The 14,836-nt window shown below is 51.8% G+C and overlaps 2 long non-coding RNA genes across 2 annotated transcripts; both read right to left on the bottom strand.

Moving 5' to 3' along the window:
* Positions 1–6,929: 6,929 nt before the first annotated feature.
* Positions 6,930–8,126, bottom strand: LOC128154881 (uncharacterized). Its single transcript, XR_008239462.1, has 3 exons — positions 8,020–8,126; positions 7,522–7,626; positions 6,930–7,079 (listed from the first exon to the last, which is right to left on the bottom strand). It is a non-coding gene; the product is annotated as an uncharacterized LOC128154881 (long non-coding RNA).
* Positions 8,127–8,795: 669 nt separating this feature from the next.
* LOC128155127 (uncharacterized) lies at positions 8,796–13,201 on the bottom strand. Its single transcript, XR_008239545.1, has 3 exons — positions 12,841–13,201; positions 11,789–11,822; positions 8,796–9,664 (listed from the first exon to the last, which is right to left on the bottom strand). It is a non-coding gene; the product is annotated as an uncharacterized LOC128155127 (long non-coding RNA).
* Between the last annotated feature and the right edge of the window lie 1,635 nt (positions 13,202–14,836).

The following is a 14,836-nucleotide window of genomic DNA, read 5'->3' on the forward strand; positions in this document are numbered from 1 at the left end:
AGTTGTAAGTTTCTAGAATGGCTGTAAATTTAAATGAGCAGTAATGTGTTTATTTGTTTTAAAAGGAATCCTCTGTGTTAAAACCTGGCAGGGCACATCTTCAGTTTCAGTGGTACCATACTGGTTCATGTTTGGCATGTAATCTCTGAAAGTATTGATGGCGAAATGCCATTTGTAGTTCTAGATGAAAATTTAAATGCTTGATAAAGTAAATCGTGCAGGGGATTATGGAAGGACATGACTAGGCATAAAACTTTTGGGTTTCTCATGAGAAGGTCAAGTTAATTTCTGAACAGTCACAGCGAGACTTAACATAGATGGATGCGACCAAAAGCAGCTGGTTCACACTATGCACCTTATCCAACCATCGCCGTGGGTTTCACACGCTGTGCCATAAACACTGAGTGATATATCGATATGTGCTATGAATATATTTCCTTTGCCTTTCTTTAAGACCGGGGTGGACCAGTGTTGGGGGGGACAGCATGCACTCTAGCAATACCTGTTGTGAATTTTGTAACTTTTCAGGTTTAAGGTCAAATTTCTGCTGGAAAGTTTTGCTGGTATCACATAACGTCAGCAGAATGGGTATTATTCTTGAAAACATGTCTAGAAGTGCAAGAACCCGCGTATAGACCATTAAACCAGTACACAACTGCTGCTGCTGAAATAGGTAATTTTACTCAGGGAACTGGTATGGCTATACTGGGAAAATCTCAATGTTGTGATATCCATCTACAGTAAAGAGGATTAATTAATACAATTATACCAGCAAAACTTACCTAGTACAGAGCTAGCTTTGCCACTGCTTTGAAGCCAGATGAGTATGAACTGCAAAAGTCATATTCACGCAATATTCCACCTCTTAAGCTCTGCCTGAGCTTCGCTATATATATGTATATCGCTTATCAGCAAGGAGTACAAGAATGTTGCGCTCATGCATACAGGATCATCTTGATTTAGTATGCTTAGCACTCTGCCCAGAATCCTTCACAAGCACTGAGAAACACAGCCTGAGATTTTCCCCTACCTGCAGCTTTGGTAGATCAGTGTAAATTTGGCAACTAAAGATTTATAAGGATCTGGGCATATGCCACTTAGAGAATTAATGTTTTTTCTAAAGCTAATGGTGAAGATAGGAGTGTGTAGATCTGTATGAATTTATTTCTATGGTGTCAATTAAATTATATTACATTTTATAGATATATGTATTTTGGAGAAAATATTTATTCTGTATATTTACTACTTTTAATAAAGTGAATAAATATTTGTCTCTGCCTTTTCTTCCCCACAAATTTCTTCCAAGCTGTTTTCACACTTGAGCAAATCTAGTTAAAATCTCTGATTGTCAAGGGAATTAGATCCTTGAGGTGAGTGAGCAAGTGTGTTGCTAGAAGCTGTTTCTAATGATGCACAAATTAAAAACCAGAGAGACCACTAAGGTGTACACCTCTGACAGAGCTGAGCTTTCACATTTGGTTTTACCTTAACAGAGCTATTGAGGAGCCTGGGATAGAACATGGACCGATGGGCCACGGACACCTAAGTGGCTGGTCATAGAAAAGCTTACCGGTCTCTGTTCCTCCTTTTCAACAATTAAAATAGAAAGGGAGAGAATCCAAGTGACAGTCTAACTGTACAGCCCGCTCCAGGTGGTGGCAATGGCTGAGGCTCGAAGCTGAACAGTTTTTTAGTGCTTATTCTCAGATGCAGATACCTGCCAGCATCTGAACAAGCATCCTATGAACTGATTGTCTGACTTAGCCTGAGTAACTCCAAGCAATGGGGATAAACATGCTGCAAACAGAGGAAGAAACAGCTGGGGATGTTCCTAATCGAAAATAAAGACCTTCAAAATAAATAAGCAAGAGAAATAACAGCCCTTGCTATTCACAAATAAACATTTGCAAAGAAAGTGCCTTTGGTGGAGAATGTTTTCACCCTCCTCCTGGAAGCTGGAGGCTGCCACAATGAGAGCATCCCCAGAGCTGTCCTGATCCCCACCTCTGGAGCCCCCAGCTAAGCAGAACCCCCCCAAAGACCAAAACACCGTAGCAGACCTCTATTGCTCTCATAGCTCAAAACGAAATCCCAATCTGCATAACCCCCACATGATAGCCCTGCACTTTGCAGCCTGCCTATTAAAAATACTAGAAATAGGATGTTGTAATGAAGAACATGTAATAAAGCAGAGAATGCAGAAGCTGGATGCTGGCCGAAGGTTCCTCCTGTGCCAAGTGTACGTCATCCAGAACATGGGCAGATCTCCCAAACCCCACCGAGGGTTTTAGACACCCAGCTACAATCAGCACTCCAAGCAGGCAGGGAAAAATAATACCAGTTAGAAATGATTGGGGTGGGGGAAGGTGTGTGGGGGTGAGAACCAGAAGATATTTTCCAGCATTTCAGTCTGAAATGGGATAAGACAAAAATCTCTAAATATTTTACATGAATGAAAACTAAGGTAAGATCTGATTCAAAGGGTCAGCAGCTTGCCTTGCAGGCTGAGCTCCACTCTCCTGCACAACAAATCCCACCAGACCCCAGAGGGCCCTCCATCAGCGTTTTAGCTCTTTCTGTGCCCCGCTTCTGGTTTTCCCCCTTTGCCCCCTCTCCGGAGCAGGCAGCGGGGTAGGTCCAGGGCAGGCAGCCAGCACCACAGGCTCGCTGTGCTCTCCAGCGGTACAGCTGGGACGCCCATGGTACAAGGATCTGCATTTCTTTCTTTCATTTTGGGCTGTGTCCAGTCCGGGGCACGAGCTCCCATTGCTGGCTGTCCCTGGGGAGGCTGCGGGTGCTGAAAAATAATGGTTTTTGGTGTTTGTGGGTTTTTTTGTAAATTATTCCTTAGTCTCTTTTAGCTTGCACAATGGTGATTTTGCCTTTTTTCTGCAAGATGACTGCCTGGATGCCATCTGGAGACAGTTTCAGACTTCTGAAGACGCTTTCTAGCTTTGAGTATTGTCCCCTGCCCTGCTGTATAGTTTTTCTGGATTTCTTTCACATTTTCACAAGATATTTTGCTAGACAAGCACTTGCATACTGACTTCAAAATACATGTTGTCAAACAGCTTCCTGACCACCTGCAAAAGTTTGGGCACAAACAGATAAAAGAAATGTTTCTGATACTTGTATTAGAAGTATCAGCTCCTAGGAGGCACAGTTGGTTGGAGAATCTTAAACATCAAAACAGGCTTTACAGGAAACCTGAAATTGGGGGAATCTTTGGCACATTCATCCTCCTTCAGCTCTGCAGATGGGACAAAGCCACTCCAAAATTTCCAACCAAAGCAGGTTTCTCAGAGAACACACCTGCAGGCTTGTGGCTTGTAGGGTGGGTCTGTCCTTAACCGCAGCCCTAAAATCCCTCTTAGCTGGCACCTCAGATTAGTAGAACCAGCAATTTCACCCCTGCAAGAGCAGCTACAAACCTGGTTAGCAGCTATTACAGTTGTGGGCGATGCATCTCATCCCAGAAAACCCTTGTGTCAGGTGCCTCAAATAAACTTGCCTCTTGTGCTCGTTTCTGCTTCTCAATCAGAATAAAACCAGATTGTATAATATATTAAAAAAAAACCCCAAACTTTCTGTGAACCTGAAATCTAGTTTTCATTTTCAGTGCAGACTCCCTAATTCTCACAAGCTATTTCTGAGCTTGGGGCAGCAAAAAATGGGCAGGTACTCACAGGGGCAATCCCACCCGCTGCTGCAGGTTGGTTTGCAAAACAGCCTGAAATACAACAAACAGCCAGAATCCCGACTCTGGCAGAGTGCGGAGGAGGCAGGACACCGATAATACCATCACTCTGTAACACTGGTGCCAGATATATTTAAAATCCTGATATTACCTTGGTATTGGTCTATCTTCATGCCAAATTTAATTCATCACTGCAAGAAAGGCTTCGATTTCATCCAGAGAATGCAAAAGCAGAACTCCAGAGACACGTTCGGGCTGCCTTATCAATGGGTTTCCTCTAGCACCCTGGATGATGCTTGCATTTTTTGCTATAAATATCCCAGTGTAAATTAATTCCTTAAAAAGAGTTTTAAATATAGGAGAAAGGAATGAGAAGCAAATTGAGAGGAGATTTTTGGTGAGAGAGAGAGGTGGTTTCCTCTGGTGTCCTTCTAATCACAGAAAAAGCTTCTTGCAAAACTTACCAATCTTGACATCGTAAAAAAAAAGAAGCTGAGCAACTGAGCAAGGCACTTGTAGTCACGGTGTTCCCAAGTGTTTGATTTCATTTGTTCTGAATTCCTGGATCAGACATGTCCTGATACAACCTGTCAGTGTTACTACTCCTTTTTTGGGTGCATCCCCAGACACCCTCGTTGAAGCACGAGCAAGAATCCTGTGGTACCAGAAAAAAATATGCAGAAGTAAAACATGCTTTTGTCACATCAGTACTGATTTTCCCACTGTTTTCAAGTGTTGTCATCCAACTTTTATGAAAGAAAAATAGTTTTTCACAGTACAGCTCCATATGATGGGGGGAGCAGGCACAGTTGCTGGTGTAACAAGGGTTAAATCAGCAAAATTATTATTTATAAATTAGTTGTGCAGACATTGATCTGTAAGACTTTTTACTCTCCCTGCCTGCAATCCAGTCTCCGAAACGCAGCAGCCAGGGCAGCCTCCCATAAAGGAGCAGGAGAAAGGCGTCCGGGCGGCTGACGGCAGGTGGCAACAGGAGACCAGAAATGCAAGATGCATTTGTCATAACTCCTCGGGTAAGGTTTTGAGCAGGAAAAGATCACAGACAGGGATTTCCTTCTGACGGGCACGGAGCCAGCGCTGTTCACGGAAAATGAATGATGATGCCTGGCTGCCCTCCAGTAAGGATGGGGCTGGGGGACGAGGCTCGGTCTCCGTCTCTGGGGCAAAGCTTTGTGCGGCTCAAAGCATCGCGGGGTGCCCGCTGCCCATCCTTGGCGGGGACCCCCCACCCGACTGCACCCCAGGGTGATCCCCTTCTGAAGCAGCACCGGCTGCCCGTCAGGTCAGCCCTTCCCAGGCTTGTCTGCGTGAGACGTGACTCCAAAACACATCTCCCTCTCCCCCGCTGCCTCTCGGAAGCCAGCCTTTTCCCTGAGACGGGCTTTGAAGTACAAGCCAGCTACTGAAGGTACAGAAGAGTCAGAACCAGACCCTCCGACCCTGCCTCTCCTCCTGCTCTGGCGATCCCCGTGCCCTGCTGCAGGCTGTACCCGGGGTCAGAGCATCGCCGTACAAACCCACGGATGCCAGCACCTGCGAGCAAACGCCGCTGTCTTGAACTGCTGCTCCTGTTTCGGCAGCATGCCTTCCCCTCGACACCTCCTGCCCTGCAGACTGAATCCAAGGCTCTCTCTCCCCCTCCCAGGTCTGGCTTGGGCTTCACATGGCTGCCGTGCTCCCCCCTGGGCTGCCGTGCCCCCCGTATTCAGAGCTGTGACCCCTCCGTATAACCGGGGGGACGGTGCTGGCCCCAGCACTCAGCCCCACGCTGGGTTTGCTGGGAGGTGCGGGACCCCTTCCCAGGGACCCAGGGCATTGAACCAGCCTCAAGGCACCTGGCAACCCACGATATCCCTGGGACGTGATGGAAAAACATCATCCCCTGGCAGCTGGAGCGATGCCAGGCATGAGTGTTATCCAGCAGGCAAAGGTTTTGCTTTCCAGCAGGACCTGTCATATGGATGCAACCACTCGGCACCTCAGGGAAGGGGCTGGAAGAGGCTGCCGGCACTCCCAGCCACCGGCTTATCCGTGCATAGGAATCCTCAGGTATCCTGGACTCTCTGGGAAAGGCGGGAGTTGGGAGGCTGTGTGCTGGCACCCCGGGCACGAGTTGAACAGGAACAGCCCCCGCGGGCACAATCACACCAGAGCCAGCCCCTTCCCACGGGTGCTTGTTTTCCATCTCCGCAGCCAACACGGGTGCAGAGACACACGCACAGCTCCTGGATGGTGTCGGGGGGGGGGGTCAGGGCTGATAGCGAGCTGGGGTCCTCCGGCCACCACCCGGCACGCAGAGGTGGCCAAGCAAACAGCCGGGGTCAACCACCCACCCAGGAGGGTCGGACCGGACACCTGCGTGGGACGTGTCAGGAGAGAAAACCGTCAATGCTGTAACAGGAACACGTGTGTGCTGGGCTGTCAAAGCCACGCGTTCCCCGGAGCTCACCAAAACCCTTCCAAAGTGTTTCAGTAATGCAAATGCCTGCTGACACCCAACAACAAACCTTCAAGCGCTTTGCAATAGGGTACACCGACCGGAACGCTCGTACCGAGATGGGAAAAGCGGGACCGCGGCACGTCCCGCCGCACACAGCTCCTCCGGGAGCTGCCGGGTCCCGCGCCTCATCCCGCGGCCTCACGAAGCGGCGGCACCGGCCAGCCCCGGCACGGGACAGCCGCGGCCCAAGCCAAGGCAGGGCTGGGCTTCGATCCCACAAAGGCATTTCTGAAGAGCTGAACTGTGTCAAAAAGCAACAAATCGGCAGAATGAGAAGGCGGCGCTGCTGCAGCCTCAAAAAGCAAAAGGCAGCCGGTTTCTAAGCAGTACTCCAGAGGATGTATAGACAGCCCAGCAAAATGTCAAGCACAGCACAAGAAAACCTCCAAAAGAAGCTCCTAATGACACTGGCTCTTTTAATATCTTAATTTTTTTCATATTTTTATTATTTTCCATATTATTTCTTATTATCACTGAATGAGATAATGTTCAAAGATCCGGCTGCACTGAATGCTATGCCAGCACAGGAGACTGTTCTTGCCACATTTTCACATAGCTATCATGCTTATTTTTCTTCCTGCTACCTCTTATTCAACTATGTCTTCCTGTAACACAGCTAAACACTGTTATAGCCCTGCCCCTGGCTGCAGGCGGAGGAACAAACCTGCAGGGAGCTCCAAGCAGAAGCCGGCAGAGCACTGGGATGCACTGGCATGCACTGGTTCTGTCTCTCCGGCTCCGGCCACTGGACCACTCCTGCCTCCGTGACCAAGTGTTCTCATCACAGAGGGCTGAGATGGTCCTCGGCGGGATGCCCTGGCATGTCCTGAGGGCTCAGCCCAGCAGTTTTCTGTGTTAGAACTAAGAAGAAAAGGTAAAGGAAGAAAAAATAAAAATGTCTTCCCTCATTTACTTACATTTTCCTTCTGTGAAAGAATGACGCTGTGGTGCTCCTTTAATGCAACGGCCCCATTTCACAGCGATTCTGATTTCTTAGAGGACCCAAAGTCCCGTCCGCGTTCAGCACATCACCACAGCAATCACTGCCTCCCCCAGCCCGGCCGGTGCCCACGCTGCTGGGCCAAAACTGCGGCAGCTCCGGAGGAGGACAGTCCCGGTGGGATGCGAGCCACCGGCTTCATCCCTATGAACCTTTTGCCTCAAGTGTAACTGGAGCAGGAAGGACGTGTCAGCCAAAAATATAAAGTGATTGACTAGAAAACAAGTGGGCTTTAGCATAACAAGTATAACCCCTCAGTACAGCTGTGGCATAAAAGTTAAATATACACATACGAATCCTTACTGTAAAGATCCTGGGTCAGATTTCATTGGGTTCGGTGTGCGCGCTTCCGAAGGGCTGGAAAGGTGGAGAGAAGGAAGGGCCTGACCTGCCTGCGGCTCTACAAGGCTGTGGAAAATACCGCGGGAATGACAAGAAATGAGAGTGCAAAGAACTGAAAAGGTCGTGATAAAACTACCTGCGACAAAGAAACCAAACCACTCTCCATCACTCACACGAGTCAAGCAGGACAAGTTCAGTACCACCAAAATCAAGGAACTTTTTGACTTTAAAGCAGCCAGTAGCTCTGCCTGGAAAGCAGCCCGCTAGTCATTCTGCCCCGAAATACCCCCTCAGCTACCTGCCCCCCCAATCCACCCGGATCCTTTTTCAGATGTAAGCAGTTCCAGCTGTATTTTAAATATTAACTTTGACTTTATATAGAAAGTTCAAAATAATCATCTCTCCCAGCATGTCCAGGAAAAATCAGCATATACTTAATGAAAAACAACATTCTTTTACCTTAATTAACCTTTTAATGCTTTACTTTTATGCTTTAATTGACCCTGGTAAGCATAGTATTATTCATTTCCAGCGAGCAATTTGATATTTCTTCTTCTTCTTATCATCATCATTATTATGACTTCTGCTGCAAATACAGAAGCGGTCTATAAAATCACCATTTCAGAAGCCCCGTGTGGCTTGGAGAGGGCGGAGAGGGGTCGGTTGACCACAGACTCTTCCAACAGGGACCCGGGCTCACCGAACACCGCTCGCTCCCAACGGGCAGCGTACCTGCGCTGCCTTCTCTGCCTGACGCCAGAGCAGGAACGTCCCTTCTCGCCTCTCCATCGCGTCTCCATCCAGCTCAGTCCTGCCCAGCTAACTCACGGGCAAAGGGGCTGCGAGCCCCAGACAAGACTGTTCTGGTTTAACCCCAGCTGGTAACTGAGCATCATGCAGCTGCTCGCTCACTCGCCCCCCCCCCCAGCGGGACAGGGGAGAGAACTGGGAAAAAAAAAAGGTAAAACTCGTGGGTTGAGATAAGAACAGTTTAATAGAACAGAAAGGAAGAAAATAATAATGATAATAGTAACAATAATAAAAATAAAAGGATTAGAATATACAAAACAAGTGATGCACAATGCAATTGCTCACCACCCACCGACTGGTGCCCAGTTAGTTCCTGAGCTGTCCCCCCAGGCCAACTCCCCCCAGTTTATATACTGGGCATGATGTCGCATGGTACAGAATACCCCTTTGGCCAGTTTGGGTCAGCTGCCCTGTGCCCCCTCCCAACTCCTTGTGCCCCTCCAGCCTTCTTGCTGGCTGGGCAGGAGAAGCTGAAAAATCCTTGACTTGGTCTAAACACTGCTGAGCAACAACTGAAAACATCAGCGTGTTATCAACGTTCTTCTCATACCAACCCCAAAACACAACACTATACCAACCACTTCGAAAGAAAATTAACTCTATCCCAGCCGAAACCAGGGCAAAGACCTACGTTCTTCAGCGGTGGTGACCTCAGCCGTCAGCCCTTGCTCGGGAGCCTCCGTCCCCTCCTCGCCGTCGCAGGTCGGCCCTGCAAAGGGGCGATGGAGAAAGCGGCTCCATCGCGGGTCAAACACGGCGGCCGAACCCCCCCGGAGGTCCGCTGGCATTTTGCAGAAGTCGTGCTCCTCACCGCTCCTTCCAGAACACAATTAACCGGCAAAAGGCAAACCTCCGGGACGTGCCCCGTGGGTATCGCAGCATGGGGACGTGACCGACGAGGAGCTGTGGATCTGGCTGAAGGTTCCCATCCCCGGAGAGCATCTCCAGCAAAATTAGTCCAAAGGTGTCGGGAGGGGTTTCTGGGGAAGCCGGAGCACGGCAGATATCCCAGCGCAGCGGGGGTGCCGGCCATTGGGAGGAGGTGGGAGCGGGGTGTTGGAGTCAAAGGCCACAACCCTCACGCGCTGGCTCGGTCTATAAATGTTTTTCCCAGCATCTTTATTTTTGGGGACTCACAAGACCCCCGGCCCCGTAGCGTCGCTCTGGTCACAAAGCTTCTTGCGGAGAAACGAGTGAAAAGGTTCAAGGTTTTTTTAGCGCATCTCCCGGCCCTGGGGGTGGGGGGGGGGCACCCACCGGTGCCTTCGCTTCGTTTCAACCTGCAACTTCACCTCTGAAATAAAGACAGATTTGTGAGCAAATTCAGAGACCTGAGGGAAGGAGCCAGCTTGCTCGGGAGTGGAAGGCTGGGGGGGCGCGGGGGGGGGTCATTCCTCCGTTCTGACGGTGGGGACTCGGGGCAGGGGGGGGTGGGTTTTGGGGTTGTTTTGGTTTTGGTTTTTTTTTTTTTTTGCCTGGCCCGGGGGGCAGGGGACGGAGACGGTGCCGGTGTCCCCCCCCGGGGGGGTGGGGGGATGCGGGGTGTCACCGCACCAGCATCCAGGTGCCTCGGGGGGGGGGGGGGGGGGGGGTTTCCCGGGGCGGGCGGGTTTTCCCGGTGGGGCGGCTGGAAGTCCCGCCGCATTCCTGCCGCTGACTCACGGCCGGGCACGGGCTTCCCCCGGACCCCCCCCCCCCTCCGGTGTCCCCCCCCCCCCCCCCGGGGTGGGACGCCCCCCCGCGGCCGCGCGCGGCCCCGCCGATTCCCGGAAGCGGCTCGCGCCGCCCGCGCCGCTCCTCCTGCGGGAAACCGAAACTCGCGGGGGGGGGGGGAACGGGACGGGACCGGGCACCGGCTGCTCTGGCGCTGGGGGCGCCGTTTGGGGAGGAAATACCTCCGTAAATCGAGTGAGGGGCGGGCAGACAGCAACAGCCACAGCCCCCCCCCCCCCCAAAAAAAAAGAAGAGGAAAAAGAATAGGCAAACAAGGAGGGGGAAAAAGGGGGGGGCAAAGGGAAAAGGGCAAACAAGGGGAAAAACGGGCAAAAGGGCAAACAAAGGGAAAAGCAGGCAAAAAAAAAAAAAAAGAGGCAAACAAGGGGAAAAAGGGGCAAAAAATAAAGGGGGCAAACAAGGGGAAAACCAGGCAAAAAACCAGGGGCAAACAAGGGGAAAAACGGGCAGGAAAAAAAGGGCAGAAGAAAAAAAAGGGAGAAAAAAGTCAGGAAAAAAGGGCAGAAGAAAAAAAGGGGGCAGAAGAAAAAAAGGGGGCAGAAGAAAAAAAGGGGGCAGAAGAAAAAAAGGGGGCAGAAGAAAAAAAGGGGGCAGAAGAAAAAAAGGGGGCAGAAGAAAAAAAAAAGGCAGAAGAAAAAAAAAAGGCAGGGAAAAAAAAAGGCAGGGAAAAAAAAAGGCGGGGAAAAAAAAGGCAGGGAAAAAAAAAGGCAGGGAAAAAAAAGGCAGGAGAAAAAAAAAGGCAGGGAAAAAAAAGGCAGGAGAAAAAAAAAGGCAGGAGAAAAAAAAGGCAGGAGGAAAAAAAGGCAGGAGGAAAAAAAAGGCAGGAGGAAAAAAAAGGCAGGAGGAAAAAAAAGGCAGGGGAAAAAAAAAAGGGGGCAACTTCTCCGTTCTTTCCCCCAAAAGTCAGCGATTCTGTGGGGAAACCCAGCAGGGAGCCACGCGCTCCCCGCAGCAAGCGGGGGGGACAGCTGCCCCGCACGGCCGCTGGCTCGGGTGGCAAACGCGGGCCGGGCGTTCTCTGTCCGGCTGTCCCGAAGGGAGGCGAAGGCGGTGGGACGGCCACGCTTGCTCCGAGATCTCAGCCACAGAAGGCGAGTTGGTGGGCCGGGGGTCTCCTTCGGGGCATCGGAGGATGTTAAAAAATAATAAGACAAGAAATCCGTGCTTCTTTCAGAAGAAATCGCACCCCCGGCAGGGGAAGGTGACAGGTTTGGAGAGGGGAGCTGTGTGGGACAGCCGTTCCCTGCAAGGTGTCCCCTCTCCTGGGGGTCCCTCTCAGCTGGTGGGTGCCACTGGGGGGGTCCCCCCATTCCCTGGCGGGGAGAAGGCTGCGAGGGGTCCTTCCCCCTGCTGCGGATCCACCGCTGTCCCTTCAGCAGACGGTCACCCGAACTACGATGAGCTCTCCAGCTGGACGCGTCACTTAGCTTTTCCCTTTTTTTTGGGGGGGGGGGGAAGACCAGCGCGTACAGCACCCCCTTTCAGAGCACCCAAAAAGCAATGCCCGAAATCGACAGCCGTGACCGGTCCGAGCCAAGCACAGCAGGAGCGTACCTGCCTCGGTGCGGGGCCGAGGCCGCGCTGCCTGCCGCGCTGAAACAACACTGAGTATTTTTCAAGCACCAAATTTGACTCTTGCTTATGGAAATGGCATTATTATATCAAATAAGGCTGCTGTTCTTACCTGTGGTCTGTATTTGGACTGAGATGTTTGCAGTCTGCTCCAAGGTTAATAGCCAATACATAATAATAAAAAAATAAGGAATAAGACTCAGATGTTTTAGCGCCTGTTGCTCGCAGCACATGATTTTCACTATTTGCTAGGGTCGCCCTACGAGGTCCTCGATACCAACCTGGTCCCCTCCCAGCGCCCGGGACCAGGCCTGCCAGCACAACCAGAGCTCCCGTTGTGCCGCGCACCAGCAGAAGCTGCCCCGGCTGAGGCAGCAGGCTGGGTGCGAGCCGCCTTCCCAGCGCCTCCCGCCTTGGCTCTCCCGTCCCTTGGCTCCTAACGGCACTAACGTGACAAACCCAGCAACGCTTTTCGGCATCTCTAAGAGCTTCCTTTTTGGCAGCCCCTTTGCACGAGGGCGGGATGGAGTATTTCAAACAAAGCAGGGGTTATTGATGTTCTTTCCGAGGCAGAGCCGAGGTGAAACACTCGCAGGTCACTGTGCTGCGGCTTCCAGACCGAGATGTCTTTTCCTGGAGAGCATCAGTAAGCTCCCGGGGTCTCCCTGCCTCCGTGCCCACAGGTACCCTGGCACGCTCGAGCTGCCAGGCTCGGCTGGTAGGTGACAGCAGGGCGCAGGCAGGAGCTCGGTGCAGAGGCTGGGCAGGGGGCGGGTGGTGGCCCCAGTAAGCCCCCAGCCCGAGCACTGGGCGAGCTGGACCCTGCCGACACCTGTGATGGGCTGGAGGCACAGCACCACGCCGCGGCGGGCAGCCCCTGGCCGCTGGCTCGGCTGGCCAGTCCTTCCCCTTCCGACAGCTGGGAAGTTTGATGCCTTTTCCGATCAGTCCAGGAAAGAGAAAACCCTCCCAGCCCAGAGCCAGACAAGAAGCACGACCAGCCTTGCCCACAACTGCGCTGCTTGTCCTGCAGGCTGTGGCTCCCTTTGGTTTAACTCCTGCTCTTCAGGGGTCAGTTAGGCAAGGGGGTTCATTCGGACCTATTACCTTCAGACGGATGCTCTAAGGGCATATAGAAAGAAAAATCTTTAATACACAACTCACCTGTTTTCTGCTGATACCAGCCCCAGCTGCACTGGTGGGACTTCAGCAGCGTAAAATGAATGGACTCCCCGTTCGACTTCACGTGGCTTAGCTACTGGGATGCCAGGACCCCCGGGCACCCCAGGCCAGCGTGGCCCCACTGCTGCCCCACGGCTGGGCAGGCAGAGCAGCTCGGGGAGGAAGGCTGCGGCTGCTGGCTCCCATGCTCCCGTGTGCACCGGGAGAGGATCAAGTCTCTCTGACCTTTGGCAGGGAGGCTCAGGCTGCTGCAGGTCTGCACCCTCGTTAGGTAAACTCGTCACAGCTGCCAGGTGCCTGCTGCTCTCAGGACTTTCCTTTGCAAAGAATTCATGAGAGGTCTGTGTCCTCCTGCAAGGTTGAGAGAAAAGTAAGGAGCAGGGAAAGTCCGGGGACAGAAGTCAAATTCCTGGAATTTCCTTGTTTCCCACCAAAGCAAGCCCAGAATGTCATTTTGGTTTAGTTTAAAAATTCACCGTGCCATCAGTGGAGAGAACTGAATTGATTTCAGGTCCTGAGATAGGTCTTTCCATTTCCAGGAAACCATAAGCAGCCCATCCCAGGATATATTTGTTTGTAGCCCACAGATCAGAGCACTCGCTAGTATTACCTCATGCCATCTGGGCAGAGTTTCAACATTTATGACATTATTCATTCTCCTGCATGTGCTTCAACCAAACTTCCTTTTTGTAAGAAAGGCATTTATAAGAAATGGAAACAGCTTGCAGCAAGTCCTGCGCTCACAGAGCTACTGGCTCAGAAGCAGCTATTTTCTTGTTGCTAGCCTTTGCAGGTTTTAAGGGTGATACTCCATCTCTGCTCCTTAAAAGCCTGCTCTGCATTAACCCCTTTCAGCCCAGAGAGCCCACAGGGGGGACATGCACTGGCATGATACTGTGACAGTTGTCGGGTACTCGTTAGCGGGCAACCGTGACATTCCCCAGGTGACGGCGAACGCTCCGCACCCATTTTATATGCCCCAGTTAGCCGCTCCAAAAAGAAAGAACTGTTTCTGAGTTTGATGGGGAAAGGGGAGGAAGGCAAGTGGGGGAGAAAATGAGAAAGGGCTTGCGTTAGAGCAGGTTTCCCTTAAAACAGGTAGAAAGGAGGAACAAACCCTCACAGAGCAGGGGCTGGAAGGACTGTTGAGCGCTGGTGGGCATGGAAAGGTCACGACGCAGCGATGGAAGGAAGCAGCCAGGGCCGCGAGGAAGCAGATAAGAGGCTCTCTCTCACCATGCTCCCCATCTTTCCCTCCACAAACCCCCGCTCCATCCTGTGGTTGTTCACTCCCCCCACCCAAATACTGCCCCGGCGTGCAGGCCTCGGGCTCTGCTCCCTCCCGGGGCTCGCTGCCAGAGGCAGATTTCCGTGGCAGCCCCCGTCCCCATCTCCCCATCTCCCCATCTCCCCATCGCCGGAGCAGGGATTCCCCACTGCGGAGCTTCTCCTCTGGTTGGATTCAGAGTCCCAGGGAGGAGGGAAAATCTTCAAAGACCGCCATCAACACTTGGCGTATTGCACAAGCTCTTTCACCCCCAAGACACCTTAAGGATTTAAAACTCGAGGGTCATCTGCCCTATCCACACCTCCTGTTTAGCACCAGCTGAGCGCAGGACCAGTGCATCGGCTGCCGCACGGTACCTGCGCTAAACGAGGTGCTACGGGGTAGCACCGTCCTGCTGCACACACAGGCGCTCCTGCAGCATCGCCTTCCGTGAGGGAAGGGCAGTCTGCCTCTCGCTCAGCTTGGAAGGGAGCCCTGGGCTGGGAAGTTATCGGAAAGCTGATAGACTCCTATGCTGCTGCTCTAGCATATATGCTTACCTGGAGGTTAATGCAGCTCTGGAGTGAGCAGCCGCTTCTGCATCTATGTTTGCACTGGAGTGTGCTGGTTTTCTCCCCTTCACCCCCCAGCTCCTCAAAAAGTGTTTCTGGATGTTTGGAGCCTCACAAGTTTGCTCGGGGGTAACGCACA

The sequence above is a fragment of the Harpia harpyja genome, chromosome 20 (assembly GCF_026419915.1).
Source record: "Harpia harpyja isolate bHarHar1 chromosome 20, bHarHar1 primary haplotype, whole genome shotgun sequence".
NCBI classification, from domain to species: Eukaryota; Metazoa; Chordata; class Aves; order Accipitriformes; family Accipitridae; genus Harpia; species Harpia harpyja.